Source organism: Petromyzon marinus, unplaced genomic scaffold, assembly GCF_048934315.1.
Source record: "Petromyzon marinus isolate PM22_M1 ecotype Great Lakes invasive population unplaced genomic scaffold, UKy_Petmar_22M1.pri1.0 PM_G_Scaffold_28, whole genome shotgun sequence".
Lineage (NCBI taxonomy): Eukaryota > Metazoa > Chordata > Hyperoartia > Petromyzontiformes > Petromyzontidae > Petromyzon > Petromyzon marinus.
Window position 1 is genome coordinate 1,352,501 of NW_027422850.1, and position 7,500 is coordinate 1,360,000.

The following is a 7,500-nucleotide window of genomic DNA, read 5'->3' on the forward strand; positions in this document are numbered from 1 at the left end:
TCTGGGTTTGTAGTTGGTGATGTGCCTGAGCCCTTTGGCAGACAGAAGCAGCGTCGTTAGTAGAGAACTGGTGTTTTAGTGTCTCTGAGTACAGTCGTTTAGCCTCTCTCACCGCTTTGCTAAACCTGTTCTTCGACTCCTTGAATCTGTCTCTATCCCCACTCCTAAACGCTTCCTCCTTCTCCAACCTCAACCTTTTGAGCTTTGCTGAGAACCAGGGCTTGTTGTTGTTAAAGTTCACCCTGGTACGTGTTGGGATACAGCAGTCCTCACAGAAGCTGATGTACACAGCCTCTGTGAGTTCATCCAGACTATTGGTAGCAGTCGTGAACATATCCCAGTCAGTACAGTCTAAGCACGCCCGCAAATCTTCCACAGCCTCACTGGTCCACTGTTTAGATGTCCTCACAGCAGGTTTACAGAGTTTTAGTTGCTGCATGTATGCACGAATCAGGTGGACCAAGGGAGTTCTGTGCGAGCCGAACAGCCCCGTGACCCACAAGAGAAACATCCCCGCCAAATTCGAGCGTTTGACGGGGTCTATCCGTGAAAAAATATTCACGTTTTTGAGTGCACATGCATTTCTGCTGCAAATGCCTCTGGAAGTTTCATGCCGTTCGTATGCCAATTGTGGCAACACGAAAATGACCCGTTTTCCCATTCCGAGGGATTTCTGTGCGACCCTAACAGCCCCGTGAGCCACAAGAGACACATCCCCGCCAATTTCTAGCGTTTCACGGGGTCTATCCGTGAAAAATATAGACGTTTTTGAGTGCACATGCATTTCTGCTGCAGATGCCTCTGGAAGTTTCATGCCGTTCGTACGCAATGTGGCAACACGAAAATGACCCCTTTTCCCATTCCGAGGGATTTCTGTGCGACCCTAACTAACAGCGCCCGTGAGCCACAAGAGAGACATCCCCGCCAATTTATAGCGTTTCACGGGGTCTATCCGTGAAAAATATAGACGTTTTTGAGTGCACATGCATTCCTGCTGCAAATGCCTCTGGAAGTTTCATGCCGTTCCTATGCAATGTGGCCACACAAAAATGACCCGTTTTCCCATTCCGAGGCATTTCTGTGCGACCCTAACAGCCCCGTGAGCCACAAGAGAGACATCCCCGCCAACTTCTAGCGTTTGACGGGGTCTATGCGTGAAAAATATTAAAATTTTTGAGTGCACGTGCCTTTCTGCTGCAAATGCCTCTGGAAGTTTCATGGCGTTCCTATGCAATGTGGCAACACGAAAATGACCCCTTTTCCCATTCCGAGGGAGTTCTGTGCCACCCTAACAGCCCCGTGAGCCACAAGAGACACATCCCCGCCAATTTCTAGCGTTTCACGGGGTCTATCCGTGAAACATATAGAAGTTTTTGAGTGCACATGCATTCCTGCTGCAAATGCCTCTGGAAGTTTCATGCGGTTCGTACGCAATGTGGCAACACGAAAATGACCCGTTTTCCCATTCCCAGGGATTTCTGTGCGACCCGAACAGCCCCGTGAGCCACAAGAGACACATCCCCGCCAATTTCTAGCGTTTCACGGGGTCTATCCGTGAAAAATATCAATTTTTTTTTGACTGCACATGCATTTCTGCTGCAAATGCCTCTGGAAGTTGCATGCGGTTCGCATGCAATGTGGCGACACGAAAATGACCCGTTTTCCCATTCCGAGGGATTTCTGTGCCACCCTAACAGCCCCGTGAGCCACAAGAGAGACATCCCCGCCAATTTCTAGCGTATCACGGGGTCTATCCGTGAGAAATATTCACTTTTTTGAGTGCACATGCATTCCTGCTGCAAATGCCTCTGGAAGTTTCATGCGGTTCGTATGCAATGTGGCGACACGAAAATGACCCGTTTTCCCATTCCGAGGGATTTCTGTGCCACCCTAACAGCCCCGTGAGCCACAAGAGAGACATCCCCGCCCACTTCTAGCGTTTCACGGGGTCTCTCCGTGAAAAATATCACATTTTTTGAGTGCACATGCATTCCTGCTGCAAATGCCTCTGGAAGTTTCATGCGGTTCGCATGCAATGTGGCGACACGAAAATGACCCGTTTTTTCCCATTCCGAGGGATTTCTGTGCCACCCTAACAGCCCCGTGAGCCACAAGAGACACATCCCCGCCAATTTCTAGCGTTTCACGGGGTCTATCCGTGAAAAATATTCAATTTTTTGACTGCACATGCATTTCTGCTGCAAATGCCTCTGGAAGTTTCATGCGGTTCGCATGCAATGTGGCGACACGAAAATGACCCGTTTTCCCATTCCGAGGGATTTCTGTGCCACCCTAACAGCCCCGTGAGCCACAAGAGAGACATCGCCGCCAATTTCTAGCGTTTCACGGGGTCTATCCGTGAAAAATATTCACTTTTTTGACTGCACATGCATTCCTGCTGCAAATGCCTCTGGAAGTTTCATGCCGTTCGCATGCAATGTGGCAACACGAAAATGACCCGTTTTCCCATTCCGAGGGATTTCTGTGCCACCCTAACAGCCCCGTGAGCCACAAGAGACACATCCCCGCCAATTTCTAGCGTTTCACGGGGTCTATCCGTAAAAATGTAGCACGCACCAAAACGAGAAAAGATTTCCATCGCACCTGCACTATTGTATGGACAATGGTAACCTCATGTGAGGACGAAGTGGTGTGCCGGCGGCAGGTTGTTTCCCACGATTTCCGTGAATGAGCGAGCATCTCGAGCTGTGTTACTCCGCCCGAGGAGCCTCTTCTCCTCCAGAGTGCGTTGGGAAGGCTGTCCCTTGGGTTGTAGCTGCAGGGTTTGCTTGCGCTGTTTCGGTATTGTGCCCTAGGAAGGGCTGCCAACTGCGCGTGAGAGTTAGGGTTGGTTTCAATTGCTTTTGCCGGTCCACAGAGTAGCGAGCATTGAAAGGCCGCTCTAGAGGTGTGCAGGCATGTGTGGTCCCCGCCCCTGCTCCTCCCCACCCCGACGTTGGGTGTGCGTGGTGCTTTACCGCTGCCTCAAATTGGCTGGCCTTGTGTGAAGCCCTGTGTTTTGTGAGCCTTCAGCGCCGTCGTCAGGTGTCCCCCGGAGTATACAGGACAAATTAAGGCCCTCCTTGTGGGGGTGTTTGTGTTCTGTGAAGTCCGTGCCCAAAGGGTGTGTGTTTTACATGGTCTGCGTGGGGGTCCTGTCCGTCCGATTTTGGTTTGTAGTCTTCTCTCGAACTGATGTAGTGCAAAAATAAAGAATTAAAATAACAAAGTCTAATCTATATAAGTGCTCTTGAATAAAGCTTCCTGTAAAAAATAGCAAAAAAATACCAAGTCTTCGTCTTGGAAAATAACAAAATCTAAAAGAAAAGAAAAGTCTTCTTTGTGGAAAATAGTAAAATAAAAAAAACCAAGACTTCACCTTGGAAAATAACAAAATCTAATCTAAAACATCTTAAATAAAGCTTATTTCTAATCTTCTTTGTAGGCAGAAAATAGTAAGTTACAGGACTCTCGAACTGATGTAGTCCAAAAATAAAGAATTAAAATAACAAAGTCTAATCTATATAAGTGCTCTTGAATAAGCTTCGTGTAAAAAATAGCAATATAATAAAAATACCAAGTCTTCGTCTTGGAAAATAACAAAATCTAAAAGAAAGGTCTTCTTTATGGAAAATAGTAAAATAAGAATACCAAGACTTCACCTTGGAAAATAACAAAACCATCTTGAAAAAAGCTTATTTTTAATCTTCTTTGTAGGCAGAAAATAGTAAGGCGAAAATAAAGTCCCCTCTAAGCTCTAAAGTAACAAATACGACGTGTTAAAAAAAAACTAACAATAAAAAAAAGAACCAAGACTTCGTCTTGGAAAATAACAATCTAAATTGTGGAAAATAGTAAAATGAAATAAAAACCGACTTCACCTTCGAAAATAACAAAATCAATCTAAAACAAATGACATCTTAAAACAAAACTATTATTTGTTTCGGAGGTTGTCTATGACTGTTCATAGACCGCATAATTTCCACAGAACATTCTCAGAATATCAAGAGAGAAAAGCAGCGTTCTGCGGGAAATCATCTTGGCCAGTGATGTCGTTCTGGGTTTGGTCAGGCCCAGGGAGGTAAGTACCTCGTTATTCTCAAGGGGCCACTTTCCTCTTGCCCCAACCGGGAATCCAAAGAATGTGACCTTGCTAGCCTTCGTCAGCACTTTGACTTGATCACCAAGAGGGGTATAGTACGAAACTTTGTGCGAGGCAGCATCTGACAAGGTATTCTTTGAAAGCTCAAAACGGACGGTGACATCGATCACAACCGCCTCCTCATCTTTTGCAAACACGAGGTCAGGCTTTCTCATCTCTCCCGTCTCGGATATGAACCGTGGCTCTTTGTATACAGACCAGCCCAATCTAGCCGCTTCGTCTGCCAGAATGTTACTGATCTTGTTATGTCGCGCAATTCTTGCTTTCTGTACTGCAGGACATTGACCGAGAATGTGCGAAAGGGACTCGAGTCTGGCAGAGCATTTCCTGCAGGAACGTAAGGCCCCATCTCTGCCTCTGTTCAAGCTTTCTCTTGTTGGGTAAATATTTGCCCTTAGTTGTAGTGCTGCGATAAAGAAGCATTGTTTAAAGCCGCACCATGGCCTCAACCAAGCATTACTGATTCTATCATGCGCAAAGTTTACAATGCCCCTTCCTTGAACCGGCTTTTCGCACCATCTCTGAAATTCATGCTCCCTCCAATCGCAGGGTCTCGGATATACAGGTTCTTTTGACACCGAGTCCCTGAGAACGAATGTTGGGATTGCATCACTGTCACCCCCTGCTCGTACCCACAAATTACGGTATTCTTCCTCCATACCCTGCGAGGACACAATATTACGGGTGATAGCATCGGACGAGTTTGCTATACGTTGCAGCCTTCTAACTTGAACCGAAGGGATTGTTTTTTCCAGTTTCAAGATGGCAAGGCCTCCGTCTCGGGCTCTGGCATATAACAGTCCATCACAAGTTGAAGCGGGAAGGTGGAGCCATCCTTTTACCGCCTTTCTAATCTCTTGGTCCAACCCACGGAGAGTTGATTGCTTGCAGTCCGAGTGGTCTGCAGGATATAACAATCTGGGTAGGGCATAGGCATTGAGTAGTTCAACCTTCTGAGTTGGCTTCAGAGGCGCCTCATCGATTTTCGAGATCCATGTCTTTAGCTGACAATGTAGATCAGGCTGTATAGTGCCAGTCCAAGGGCCAATTTTCAGACCAAGGTATTTCGTTGATTCATCAGGTTGGATCATATGGACATCTTTATTTTTGATAGTCCATGGGTCGCAGTTGTTCACCGTATATGAATCTTTGGTTGGGCTTATCATGAAGCCCTGGCACTTTCTGGCCTGAACCTCCAATCCCGATAGCCCACAAAATGATTCCAAGATCGCTAGATTGGCGGCCATACCAACCCAAGATTCGCTCACCAACACCAAATCATCAGCAAACGCAAGAGCTGTCACGTGGTCGGTATCAATGGAGTACCCAACTCCGTGTGACTCTAGGGTGCATATCAAAGGGTCCATGGCAAGATTGAAGAGCAGGGGTGACATGGGGTCACCCTGTTTGACACCAACACGTATGCTAATTTCTCGAGTCGACTCGCCATTGCTTTTGAACGAGGTCGTACACCGATCGTAGGCGTTCTGGATGATGCCCACCACGTGTTCATCTACTTTCTTGTGCCTTAACACCCATAAAATATGAGCATGCGAAACCGAGTCAAAAGCTTTCGCTATGTCGATAAACATGACAGCCAACGGCCTGTGCAATTTCTTAGCATGTCTCATAAGGTCCTGTAGCACCTTAAGATTTTCAGAGCAGCCAGATGCCGCTATAAAACCACGCTGCCTTGGGTTTAAGGGACAAGCACGAGCAAGACGTGCAGTCATTATTCTGGAAAATAATCTCAGAATCATTGAACCGATCGTTATTGGTCTCCAGTTCCCCAATTCTTTCAGCTTTTCATCGTCCATAACCTTAGGAATAAGAATCGTCCTATTCTTTTTCAACTCTTTGGGAATAATTCCTGTAATCATCCATGCATTAAATAGGGCTGTCAGTGTCCGACCCTCGGGGTCGGCAGCACAGATTGCAGCCCTTGTTAGGCCATCTGGCCCAGCTGCTGACGTTGGTTTAATGGCCCGTATGGCAGTCTGAACTTCCTCCACCGAAATTAGGGGCTCAAAGTATTCGTTATTTGCAACACCTGATGACTTAAATTGGCCCAGGCCATTGAATGGCAACACCTTCTCCCATTTTTCGCAGTAAAAACGATATACATCTGCGTTCGGGATTCGGCATTCATGACGTTCAGTGCCATCCAGGACTAAGGACGCAAGAAGAGAGCGGTTCTTAAAGAAGAGCTTCTGGTGCTTCATGAAGCTTCCTCGTTTTTCCGCTCTCTTCTTCATCCAAGATCGTGTGGGTAATATCCTGGGTTTAATAATGTCGTTCTCGGGTTTTGAACGTTTGCCTTTGTTTTTCACCAATCTCATCGGACAAAGCATCAATGCTGTGGCAGTTTCTACGAGGGCATCATGTTGGCCCTCGCCGTTAAGCCAAGCCTTTATTGCCTCCATTGCAGGCTTTTCCAGGGTCCCAGAATTCTCATTCGTAAGCCGCTCAGCTGCTTGAGCGAGTATGGATGAAGTCCCCGTTGTTACATTTGGTGGGGGAGACAATGTCTCAAGAGGCCTAGAAGAAAAATGTAAGCTGTCTGACATGGGGGCCCCTGTCTTTTTACTTAGGTCCCGTCTCTTGTCAGAGACTTGCTTGTTGGTCTTAGTCCCAAGCGCTTCAGCAATGATCTTATTGATATTCTTTTTCCCCTGAAACTGCAACTCTAGAAGGGCCAGCTGTTCTACTTCCTTCAAAGACCAGCAGCTACGGTGTACCCCTCTCTGCGAGGTACCCTTTATACCATCTTTAATCCTTTCCTCATTACGGGTGACTGGGTGAGCATGCCTCTTGTGCTGCGAAAGGCCACTTAGAGTTGCAAAGCGTGCCTGGCAACATTCACAGACCATTGGTAAGCTTTCCTCAGTTAACTTTATTCCCCCACATTTGGGGGCATGACAGGCAATCGATCGGTGGTTTGAGTTGGTTTTGTCACATTTAGCGCACTTAAACACCAGAGGAATGTCTCTGTGTTTGATGTTAAAATGTGCAACAAGTTCGGATGCTTTGCCCATGTTTTGTTTACAGATAACGCATATATACTCCAGACTAGGCAGTACAACCGTGATAGTTCCCTTGGTGTCAATGGGAAACTTTCCCAACACGGGTTCCTCAGCCGATATGTCGAGGAAGGACTCCTCCACATCCTCATCATCCTCTGTAAAGTCATCTGAAGAGTCATCCGACTCAACTAGACTTTTAATCTGTTCGTAAAAATCGTAGTTCATCTCCTCTTCCTTTTCCAAGGACGAGTTATGGAAGGTCATGGAAGGTATACTAGTCATTTTTAGCGCCGACCTAGACGCCATAGGTTTAGC